General features: G+C 39.7%; 1 pseudogene; it reads right to left on the bottom strand.

Annotated features, from left to right (window-relative positions):
• Nucleotides 1-12,769, bottom strand: part of LOC117305466 — a 28,086-nt pseudogene extending 15,317 nt beyond the window's left edge.
• Nucleotides 12,770-13,203: the final 434 nt, after the last annotated feature.

Raw genomic sequence — 13,203 nt, 5'->3', positions numbered from 1 at the left:
GGGACTAGTCTCGCAATAAAAAAGTCAATGTATTTACAAATTAACATTAGAGGGCGCGCGTCACAAAAGCTCATACATACTCTGACTCAGTGATTTTAGCACAAGACCCGACTTGAACCACGTCTATGGCCCTTTTCGAAACCACGGTTTTGGCTTTGGATTCGGCTTCAGGCTCCGTTTTCTCGTCTGAAGCCCTGAGCGCGTGCGCAAAGCACGCACCATATCAAAACAACCGAGGGGTCAAGCTAGCCTGAGACGAATCCAAAGCCGAAGCCCGAATGTTTCGAAAAGGGCTAAAGTTTTGTTTGAAGGCTCATTTTATAAGTTGGATCTGACCCACCAAGATGACGATATCTCTGCCGGAGTAGACCGTCCTAGCCACGCTAATCCTCTGCTTCTGTCCACCGCTCAGGTTAATCCCTTTCTCTCCAATCTCAGTCTGGTCTCCTCCTGGTAAGATATCAATGTCTGGTTTCATGGCGCACACATCAATGGTCTTCTTGTATCTGAATTGAGAGGGCGTCGGGATACCACTGTTAATCTCTATCTTAATTTCAGAATGTTTTGGTTAGGATTATGATCCAAAAGGTCGATTGCATTATGCCCTCAGATATAAAAATGTTAATGACGTTTTCAGTATCACACGTGGCAGGATAAAAACCTTACAGTGAAAACCAGTCAAATACACGAAGCTCTGATTTGAATGGAAATGTTGAATGCAAAGATCACATGAAAGAAACCGATCGTGATTAGAAAATATAATTTATATTATGCACCAATTTTATATGTTTAATAAATGTATTAAATCACAAGAAGGCGCTTGTGGGCGTGGGGGATGAGTCTCCTGTGCTCTGGTACCGCAAATCCAAAACCCCAAACCCTCTTCTAGCTTTCAGAAGAACCTTCTTCTTCGGGTGGGATTCGAACCCAAGACCTGCACATTCTACTATACCAAGTGTGCCAGGTGACAAAAACAGAATAGAGTATCTGCAGAAGGTAGGTGTTTATGTACTTTTCCTTCTCACATCACCTCGCATGAATACAAACAAATTAAAAAAAGAAAATGTGTGGGATTTAAAGTCAGTCTTAGATCTTACTTTTTCGAGACCAAACTTTCACCGAACAGAACGTTGTCTTGTAATGTTGCGTTGATCAGCCATGCTTTCTGCGCTGCGTATGCGATGGAACCTTTGGTCCTGCAACAAGTGAAATAATTTACAATAAATGAACAGTATTTAATAAAACAAGCAAAACATATTGGCAGAATTCGAAAAAACCATCACATGCCCATGAAGTTGGTTTTTCCCCAAAGAATTCCTTTGCAACCTTTACACGGTTAAAGCTGATACCTTCAATTCAGACACGGCCTTTCGTACTAAATGTCGCCACTGACCTACTGAACTGCACACTGCCGGACAATGTGGTCATCTCGCCCTGCATAGCTGACACCAGGGACGACTTGCCGCTTCCAACAGCTCCAATGATCATTGTCAACTTACCTGATGAGGAAAGGATTCAAACATAATAATCTTTGGTTTTCTGTATTTTGTTTGTATTGGTAGAATATTGTAAGTTTTCGGTTTTACCAAAACACCGATTACTTTCCCGAGTTCTGTGAAAAAAAGTTATAGGCATATTACTCGGCGGATGGGATTCGAACCCACAACCTATGCAATTATAACCTTAAGCATTGTCCCACCAACTAGACCACCGAGATTGCCCGGTATAGCTAGAGGCAGTTTAAATCCAATATATTTTAGCAGCTTATACTGCAGCAGTTTTGACTAGATGTTAAACTTCCATAGAATATTATTATTTTTATTTTTTTAGTTTTACTTTTGCACCTCTGTATTACATTTGCGGATACAAATAGAATACAAGATTGTTTCTTCGTATGTGTCAAAGAGCCCTTTCGAAACTATGGCTTTCGGCCTTGGGCTCCAGCTCGGGCTCAGTTCACCCGTATGAAGCTGCATACAGAAAGCACGGGTTTCAAAAATACCGACGGGAGCTAAGCTGTAGTTTAAAAACGGAGAACAATAAAGATATATATAAGGAGTTCTAGTTTACATTGGTACGGTAATTCGCTGGTATGGGCACATCACTGACAAGAGGCAACATATTTAAACTGCCAGCCTCGTTTTCGTCACTGTTAGTCTCCCAGCCCCGGAATAAGAACAGCTTTAGGATTTATTACTTTTACCTGCCGGTATGTCAACGTTGATGTTTGAAAGGATTGGCCTCTTGCTATTCTTGTCCCAGGTGAAGTTGCCATCTGTAATCTAAAGGTACAAACCAGCAGATGTTATTTAACTAGTCCATTAATACATAAAACAGTCATTGGAGGAATTCCCTATACCTTTCCGTCGTTCAGCATGACACAGGTAATTCTATTTACAAACAAGCGGGAGCTGTTCTGTATGAAGGCATTAATACATAGAACAGTCGTTGTAGTGTGTTTGAATACATCTGGGTCATTCAGGGAAAGAGTTTAACAAAGGAGGAGGGTCCATGGTTGCATGTGTTTACACACTAATATTGCGTGCATGGGAGAGGTTGTGGGTAATTAAACTTAAATTACAAAGTTATACAACTTTACAAGAAATCTCACAATTTCAGAAATGAGAAATACGAGTTTTAAATGTGCTTAGTACTTCTCTGAAAGACAGTTACATTACCTGACTTAATTGAGAAAAATCCCCCCACACGTACAAAAAAAAACAATATTTGTTTTTGTTTACCTTGATGGCAACTGACCGAGGCACATGACTGAGTTTGGTTGTGTGAGTAACCCCATACTTAATGGAACGCTTTGATACCACCACCTTTGGTAATATACTCGACGTTTCATCAACTTCATCGATGTGGTTGTCATCGTAACCGTTCTCGTTGTGACGGCCAACCTGGGTTATGATAATATAAGAGCTTTGCTCATAATCAACCTTGTGAGTCAGTTTGGGCTACATTTAGGTCTGGTGACATTTATGTACATGTTTGGGGCTACAATTAGGTCCGGGCGACATTAGGTGCAGGTTTGGGGCTACATTTAGGTCAGGCAACATTTAAGGCTCGGGCTACATTTAGGGGCCGCACAGACGTGGCTTTGGAGACTGGCTATACGGTTTTTTAATACTTGCGTGCGTGACATGGTTTCACATACATTTGGTTGTTGTATTGCATGGGAGGCCAGGAACAAATTTGACAACAGCTATGTTATTAGTGATACGGGATAATGTTTGTGGTCATTAACTGCAAATAACCAAACAAAAGAACTGTTTCTACTCACTTTCGGTCACTTTAGTTGTTAGGTTTCTAATCAATTTGCACGGATACGTATATCGGCTCATTATCCCTTTTAAAAGTCTTTCATAAGTTGTAGGCTTGATTCGGTATCGACACTCTGCTGCCTATTGTTTGGTACAACAGTTACTGCACACGTTTATGGGTGCGTTCGTTTAATAGCTTCCCTGGATCGACCCCGGTGTGTGGCGGTTTTTTTTTTTTCAGGACGAACGTGGGTAATTATCTGCACACGTTCGTCCTGGAAAAAGAAAACACCACACACCGGGGTAGACCCGGGGAAGCTAATCGAACGCACCCTTTGTATTCATATGCATTTGCCACAATTATAACTTGCATCTGTCATTCGTCAATTTCTTTTAAACTATCTGAATCACAAGAATAGTAAATGTCTGTCTAAATGGCTCTTACTTTATCAGTTCCGAACACGGCAAATTCCTTCACAATGGAAACAAACAAGAATGATAAACAAAGCACGCACGTACTTTGACATGGGGCTTAGCCGTGGTGGTCTTACACTTTCGTATTGTACTACAGTTTGTATCTGTGTACTGAGGAAGAGTCCTGTATAGGGCTCGCATGGGACTGAGAAGCGGATTATGCGTGGAATGACTCCAGGTATAAAGGACAAAGAGTCACATTTTGGGACTTAATAATAATAATAATAATAATAAGACTTGTAATGCGCACATATCCACCCTGCTGGGTGTTCAAGGCGCAGTAAAACCAAAACAAAAGCACAAACAAAACACAAAGAAAAACAGACACAACAAAATTAGTCATTGAAAACCTGTGACATAAGATAAGTTTTGAGAAGAGACTTGAATTTTGCGGTACAAACACAAGATCGAAGATTAAGTGGTAGAGAGTTCCAGATGCGTGGCGCGGCTGAAGAAAAAGACCTGTCACCCCATGAGTGTCGAGACTTGGGTTCAATGAGGAGAAGCATGGAACTTGATCGAAGATTCCTTGATGGAGTGTAAACTTGAAGCAGTTCAGAAATATAGTGGGGAGCATTGCCATTTAGAGCTTTGTGGACAATGAGCATCAGCTTGAAGATGATTCGTTGAGAGATAGGGAGCCAGTGTAGTTGTTTCAGAATGGGGGTGATAGAACAGGATTTTCTAGACAGTGTCACAATGCGGGCAGCAGTATTTTGGAGCCGTTGAAGTCGGGAAATCTGGTTGTTAGGTAGACTGTATAGAAGAGCATTGCCGTTGTCAAGACGAGAAGTAACAGATGCGTGAATGACCTTTTCAGTGGCACTTTTATCCAAGTACTTGCGAATCTTACCTATATTCCTGATGTGATATGATGATAAACGAACAATATTGTTGATGTGTGGCTGAAGTGTCATCGATGAATCAAAAATAACCCCCAAGTTCCGAGCTTTTAGCGAGGGAGCTATCCGAGCATCACCGATGGAGATGTATGGCACTGAAACCTTAGTTAACTGTTGACGTGACCCAAATAAAAGGAACTCTGTCTTATCATCATTTAACTTCATTTTGACTTGTGTGGTAGATCTTCCGAGAGACACCTCCAGTGAAAAATTTCCATAATATTCTGCCACCATTCGTTTTGAAATAAAATAATTTACTCAAATTAAAATTCCTTTATGTAAATGGCAGGTGATGACAGAATATACAAATAGTTTGTCCCCAATACAAAACATTAATTACATGTTGAAAAGAATTAGCTACTCACGTGATCATTATCCATGCCGTGGCCAGTGTTCTTGTAATCTCTTTCCCGCCAATCGTTTCCCGCGCTTTGCATTTCAACCTCCTGCGCCATAAAGAATCGTTGCAGTCGTGCAGTGCTGATTATACCATTAACGAGGTGCGTGGTTATCATTGGTAACATGAAGAGGGGACCAGTCATTAGGTTGAACAACGCCAAGGCCGAGAAAGACTTATCGGGTGTGAGATCTTCACCGCTGAGGGCGGGGTAGGTCCCAAATGTCTGCCGCAGAAAACAAAATAAAAATAAAAAACACACAAACAAGTACTTAAAAATATGTCTGCTGAAATCTTGTTATTTTGTTGTATATTATGTTTGTTCTCGTAATTTGCTTTTTAATCTGGCTTTAAAATCACCAATCGTAACGTTTGCATATTCTTATTGACGCAACTTTTATACGTAAACCAAAGTTCTTTTTTTCCATTTATCCATAATCTAAATATATTTCAAATCAATTTTTTGTACTAACCAGCAGCGTGACCAAGAGTGGGGCAGCTGACACAATAAATCCTGCATGTAGTGTGAAAAACAAATAATTAGTTGAAACAATGTGGAACTTGAAAAAAAGAAACAATGACATCGAATATGACAATGACAACAACGACGACGACGACAACAACGCCGACGACGTCGACAATAACAACACAAACACCATCACCACTTTCATCATGAGGAATGAAAAACTACCTATTACTCCATAACCGACGTTCATCCTCAGTATATGATTCAACTCTTGGAGTCTTATCTTCTCGACGACTTGCACATAGAGTTGCTCCCATCCGTAAGATTTCAGCAGCTTGATACCTTGCAAAATCTCGTTGGAATGTTTTAGTCTTTCATCTGCTAAATACTGAACAAAGAAAAACGATTCCACATAGTTACACACATTTCATCCTCAGTTGTTTGCTGTAAATTCAATGAAAACAGCTCATTTGGTTTGTAAAATATATTGTTTAAGAATGTTTTGAAAAGTGAAAAAAAGTCCTCAGTTGAAAAGTTTAGTCGTTGTTCTTTGAGTGACGTATACTCTGCTAGTCATTGCACCTATAACGGAACTAAGAATACTAATATACTATAGCAATATGAGTGAGATATAACAAAAATACAGTTCTGAAATAAATAGATTTAAGATTTATTGTTGTTGATATTTACCAGGGCATTCTTCTGGTGTTTGGCCATGAAGTTTGCAATCCATAACTGAACTGGAATGACGAGAATGTAAACCACTGAACCAAGCAGAGCTGCAGTACCAAGTTGGATGTACAGAAGATACAGAACGAGGGCAATCTAGAAACAAAGAGGAAGTCAATTATTAAAGATTGTCAAACACACATCGAGTATTGACAAAATATTTATAAAAAATACTAACAATTAAAGACACTGGACACTATTGGTAATTGTCTAAGACCAGTCTTCCCACTTGCATGGTGTATCTCAACATTGCATAAAATAACCAACCTGTGAAAATTTGAGCTCAACTGGTCGTCGAAGTTGCGAGATAATACTGTAGAAAATACACCCATGCCTCACGAAGTTGTGTGCTTTCAGATGCTTGATTTCGAGACCTCCAAATCTAAATATGAGATCTCGAAATCTAATTCGGACAAGAATCGATGTGTGGTAAGGTTATGGTGGCGCTGTCCAATTCAGTGAAACCCTTATAATATTAACTTATTATACACAAGCAAGTTTTATGGTTTGTGTCAGTGTCAATATTTGTGAGTAGTGTACGTCTCTTACCTGTTGCAGCCCTAACAGGAATTGATTTTGAGTTTGTCTCTTACCAAGAAAGGAACGGTCCATAGAAAATGAAAATACTGGAACATGTAGAGCATGTTCATTGGGTCCGTAGACATGTGATTGGTGATCTGACCCACGGTCATGTCGCCCCCAGTCGTAGCAAACGTGGACAAGCTCAGAGATTTCTCGTAAACCATTGACTGTTGGACATAAACAGAAACTGTTTAAAGTACTAAACTAATTCGTGAGTTTTTCTTCTTTTGTTTTATTCCATACTACAATCATTCTGAAACCTAGACAATGGAAGCTTTAATTATAATACCATGAAAAAGACCTGGGTCTATTTTTGCTCCCTGCCTCATCTTGGTTACTTTGGATCAAATAGAAGCAAAGCGAGCTGGTCACACCGTGTCAAAGGTCAACTCTTGCATGCCACCAGGGCGTAAAGACACTGGGCACTATTGGTAATTGTCAAAGACCAGTCTTCTTGGTGTATCTCAACATATGCATAGAATAACAAACCTGTGAAAATTTGAGCGCAATCGGTGGTCGAAGTTACGAGATAACAATGAAAGAAAAAACACCCTTGTCACACAAAGTTGTGTGCTTTCCAGATGCTTGATTTCGAGACCTCAAACTCTAAATATGAGGTCTCGAAATCAAATTCGTGGAAAATTACTTCTTTTTCGAAAACTACTCCACTTCAGAGGGAGCCTTTTCTCACAATCTGTTGTACTACCAATCTCTCCCCATTACTCGTTACCAATGAAGGTTTTATGCTAATAAATATTTGAGTATTTACCAAGTGTCCACTGCCTTTAAACAAACTCCCAGTGTTTGGATAATGTCACTAGGCTAAACAAATAGTGTGGATGACGTCACTTTTTTGGGCAGAAATTGCTCACCCAAAATTTGACATCTTGCATGACGACCATGGCTTTAAAAAATAATATTTTATGGATAATTTTGGCAAAATTGTGAACTCGTATTGTTTAAGTGCTGACGGCCAGCCCTTTGACAAGCGGTAACTTCGTTTTCTTTTCAAGCAATGACTTATATTATAATAAGTATCAATGGTGGGTCATCAATAGGAGAACATAAACGAAGACAAAATCTTTCTCAAGTGCTGGTTTGGGTGGGGAGAGGTTAGTCTTGGCCCAAGATTTCGGTCGATAGTAGACAGTGTACTACGCTCAGTTGTAAATCGCTACAGCGCCCCCGCCTCCCATTGTATGGTTTAACCAACTTGACTGCCTCCCACTGACGTCGATCACTGACGTCTTGGGCCAAGACTAGGGAGAGGTATGACTCAAGTGCACATCACAGTGATCCTTGCCATTCGAACTTCATAAGATCACAACAGAGGTAATCTAAAAAACTCTTGAAATTAGAGGTGGAATGTCACATTCTCTAGTATGGTGACATCCCACCTCTAATTCAAGATCTGTTTAGATTACCCCTGTTTATGAAGTTCGCATGGCAAGGATTACTTTGGATTTTATTCTGTATCTCGTCTCGTCTTTAACCTGGTTAACCTAGCAAGAGAGGGGATAAGGAGGTGTCGTGGCTGAGCGGTTAAATAAGAGCACCGAATTCAAACTCTGGTCTTTTTCGGCCAGCAGAGTGTGGGTTCGAGTCGCAAGCCGTGACACTTGTGTCCTTAAGCAAGACACGTAGCCATTGCTTCGTCTTTCGGATGGGACGTAAAGCCGTTAGTCCCATGTGTTTTGTAATGTAAAAGAACCCAGTGCACTTATCGAAAAGAGAAGGGGTTCGCCCTGGTGTTCCTGGCTGTGGCTGCTGTATGCGCCGTAGCACCTTGTAAACCCTTATAAGGTGCTAAACAATAGGGTATCAGAATTCATCACTGCAATAACCTATCTTTCTGAAAGTTTGTATATACTCAGCGCCTTGAGTACCTTGTTTGGTAGATACGTACGCTATATGAGACTTCGATATTATATTTTTAGTATTATTATTATTATGTTATTATTATTAATACAGCTCAATGAACTATCAACAAAACCAAAATGAATACCTGTATAGTTGACCGTAGACACATTCCATAGTACGCGGAATAATAGAAGGACAAATGCGCGGCAGTAAATTGGAACGTTTCTGCAATGAATGACACGACTGCAAGCACGAACCCGTTCGCCATGAATTCAGTTGCACTGATAAAGTGTGGCTTAACCTTCAAAAGGAAATTTGGAAGAACAAATAGTGAGAGGTTAATATCACAGCAAGATGAATTGAAAGATTTGAAGTAATGATTCTAAAAACTTTACTGGTGAATCACAGACCGATTTTTTAATGAGTGATAGAATTCACAAGTATTGAGTAGTTTTCAATAAAATAAAAGCCAATTATTGTAAAGTTATCACATAATTAAAAAGTCGTGTTCTCGTGAAAAGATAATACACATTAAGAGACACTGGACACTATTGGTAATTGTCAAAGGCCAGTCTTCTCACACGAAGTTGTGTGCTTTCAGATGCTTGATTTCGAGACATCAAGCGTGAGGTCTCGAAATCAATTCAATCAATCGGGTCGACCCAGGGAAGCTAAACAAACGTCTATAGATGGATTACGCATGAAGCCATCTCTGATGACAAACAATAGAAAAGGTGCGCACGACTCTCAGTCAATGATAGCCTTTCAAGCGTGCAGCATGTTTCACCAAAGATGGCGGCAAATGCAGTCCACGAAATAATCTCCTACTGCTCTTCGAAATGTGTACAGAAACTCATTCACCTCTTCATGCCGACCAGTCTTGTAGTAAAAGTCTGCTACGTACAGCACAATCCCTGAGACGCAGACTGGGCCGACCAGACCAGCAAAATCACCCAGTAGTTTCAGAATTCCCGCCAACGCCATCCGTACAAAGTAGATGCGGACGATGACCTTACCCAGTGATGGCTGGCGACCTTTAGATGCGGCCTGTAGCTATTTTGTGTTAATAATAATAAAAAATAACAAAACATAATGTTTATACCAATATTCTTTATCGAAAATAAAACAAAGTTTCAAAAGTTCATTTGAAGTATCACGCCAAAGTTTTTAATAGAAAAATACTAATTATAAACACCAGTAAGTCGAAAATGTCCACCCTGCTGGGTGTTCAAGGCGCAGTAAACTAAAAAAAATAATTAAACAAATTGAAATACGATAAGTTTGAAGAGAGATTCGAGTTTTCTAGTGGGTTTTCTCGGTCAATTTCGGAAAATGAGCAGCCAATTTAACCACCAGCCTATTCTATTTCGCACGAAATCAAATGCTACTGAAAAGGGTAATTCGATTCCTTTTTAAGACTACTAAAATGTACTTTTACGTCATTCTCATTCGATTTAACAAAATAATCATTCAGTTAAAACCGGAGAGGCATATTAGCTTTAAAGGCACTGTACACGTTTGGTAGTTGTCATAGACCAGTGTTCTCACTTGGTGTATCCCATCATAAGCATAAAATAACAAGCCTGTGAAAATTTGGGCTCAATCGGTAATCAAAGTTGCGAAAAAATGATGAAAGAAAAAACACCGGCAACACACTTGTGGGACGAATTTGTGTGCTTTCAGATAGGAATAAAAGACTTCTAGCTAGAAGTCTTAGTATTTTTTTAGTGAGGAATTACCTCTTTCTCAAAAACTACGTTACTTCAGAGGGAGCCGTTTCCCAAATCGTTTTATACTATCAACATCTCTTCAATGCTTATTACCAAGTCAGTTTTTAAGCTAATTATTTGTTTTGAGTAATTACCAAACGTGTAGGCCTATCTTCCCTTTGATTCGAACGCATGAAAATTAAATTGGCTGCTCATTTTCCGAAATTGACCCAGAAAACCTATATACAAAGACAAGATCTAAGATTGAAGGATTTGGGTACTTTTTGTAACACAAAACACAATGTCCACAGATTTAAATTAAACTTACACAGTTTACAGAAAGCGAAAGTAGTAAGCTTCCCTTAAAATATCACTTGCTGAGGTGCTGTAGTTTTTGAGAAATGAGTAAAACAATGTCAAGAAACAATACGTTTTACATGCTAAAATATTGTCTGCGAAAATTGAGACGAAAATTATTTTCGTGACTTGTTTTACTAATTTCCCCAAAACTGGTGTGCTGGTAGAGAGTTCCAGATGCCGAAGTGTAGGACTAGTTTACCGTTTCCTGACTTCCCTGTTGCACAAGTGACTTCTTTTTATTCAATGCCTACCTTTTCCTTTTCATATTCCTCCTTGAACTGCTGGTGTAATGTCTCTGCATTTAGACTCTCCGGTAACTTTCCCAAGTCCGGAACATCCAGTGGTCTCTTGTAGCCAAGGAAGAAGATCCAATTCAACCACCAGAAAGACACCTGCGAGGCGAGGTTGACGTAGTAGGCTCGGAACAGTGGCTCCGAGGAGGTCAAGTCGTCGACAATCTCACTGGAAGGGTTCGGATTGCTACGGAACACCTATAATGTGCAAGGATATGACAGACATCGGTAATTCGGTAAATGAACTGTCAATTTCATGCGTTCAAATTAAAGCTGTTTTGCCTCTCCAGTTGTTACTGTTTTCAAATTAAGAATTCGGCCATTCAGTTTCGTTTTGAGTCGAGTCAAATTCCTTTAGCACTCTGTTCAATTTAGCGTATCGTCATTCTTTTTTTCGTGACACACACGCCCAAAGAAGCGTCTGCGAATTTGAATAATGCTTTGATGAATTGTTAAATTGAATGAATATTTTGTTCAATCGAATGACGTAGCATTACATTTGACTAATCATAAAACGAAATCGAATGACCCTCTTCAGCAATTTCGCGCGAAATAGAATAGCTTGGTGGTTAAATTGGCTGCTCATTTGCCGAAATTGACCGAGAAAACCTATATTTAGACCTGACGATTCATGTGACGTAAAAACAGCAGAGGCAATCATGGTAGAAAACCCTAAGCAAAGACTGCAACTGAGAACGGGAATGGAAATAATTGTATTTGTCCAAGATAAGATTCGAACATACAATGAGATGAAAAGCACGGAGTTGGAGGTAAATTTGTTCCAGCAAAAAGCAGTTCTCCTTGTTTTTAAAAAACATACATTTTTAAGCTCTAACACCAAATTGGGGATATTTATAAGGTTTTAGTTGATTTTACTCCATTCGACCTCATTGTAACCAAACTGAGGCTGGACGAAGTAATTGTCTGGTAATATGCGCAATGGACATTCATTACTGTTATTGGAAGCAGGTAACATGACCAAGATGGTGACAGCGTGATAATGGTCAATTCGGACACGGTCTTGCCATCTTCACACTGTATGGGTAGAGCTGTATTTACTCCAATAAATCTATAAAAAAATATAACTTTGATCCATGAAGCTCTACCTACCTTACATCTGATAACATTGATGTCCAATAAAATGAGAAGTGAGTAGCAAATAAGCTGCAGGATTGAGAGATCAAACCTTGCTATTTCAACAGAGTTCTGTTTTGCATCATGTAAGTTGATGAGCTTCCCAATCTCTCCCAGCGCTGCCGTTGCATAGTAAAGCAAAGACACGAAGGCCATACCACCAGCTTGCCAGACTTCCATGTGGTGGTAATATACAAGAGAAATGATGCAAGCCATCAGAGCGGTGATGGGTGGAATGTAAAGATGAGGCTGACTGCCTCCAAGACTCTGAATATAAGTCTCATCCGTGAGGATGCCTTCTGCTAAAGAGGCGAAGAGACAAATCAGCAGGAAGATGGAAATCAGCCATCTTAGAATATGACCGGGAAACCGGAGGATGTAATCAGATCTCCAGCTGTGTTTGAATCTGACAAAACATGTTAGTGCCAAGAGAACACTTGCAGCCGTTAGAATAAACCATAGATGTGGTAGTACATCGAGTAGATCAATGAAACAAGTATTGCCAGACACTTTTTTGAGTACGAAGCTTCCACTGTCATCCAAATCGGTCGAGTTGACTCCACAGAGCCAATACCAACCAATGTTCTCCTGTGCCATTGTTCATCCACGAGTTACAAACACCAAAAGCCAGACAATGAGATTCACTGGCAAAGAAAGCTTCGTATGCGAATTACCTGAAGGTCTGAACAAGTTGTTTATTCGTCATAAGTGGACAACCAATACAGCTTAACTCAATATAATATGATATGCCTTTTGTAATAGGGGGCCTACTCTACAGCAAATCATGACATGGTAAATTTGGAAAACTTACGGCAATAGTTTATTCGACCTTTGAACAGACCTCAATATTTAGTTTTTGTTTTTTTTGTAGTTCAGTGTATTCAACTTACTGATTTTTTTTACCATAAACCGAATGAAGTGTTGGGCTTATGTAGACTTTGCTCACTTGTTGTATTCACGCGTAGAGTCGAAGGTTCGTTTACGAGATAACACTGGACTTGTAAATCTATGAAGACTTAACCCGGTAGTGA

Source organism: Asterias rubens, chromosome 2 (assembly GCF_902459465.1).
Source record: "Asterias rubens chromosome 2, eAstRub1.3, whole genome shotgun sequence".
NCBI classification, from domain to species: domain Eukaryota; kingdom Metazoa; phylum Echinodermata; class Asteroidea; order Forcipulatida; family Asteriidae; genus Asterias; species Asterias rubens.
The sequence above is the reverse complement of the archived record's forward strand: the minus strand, read 5'-3'. Positions and strand labels throughout refer to the sequence as shown.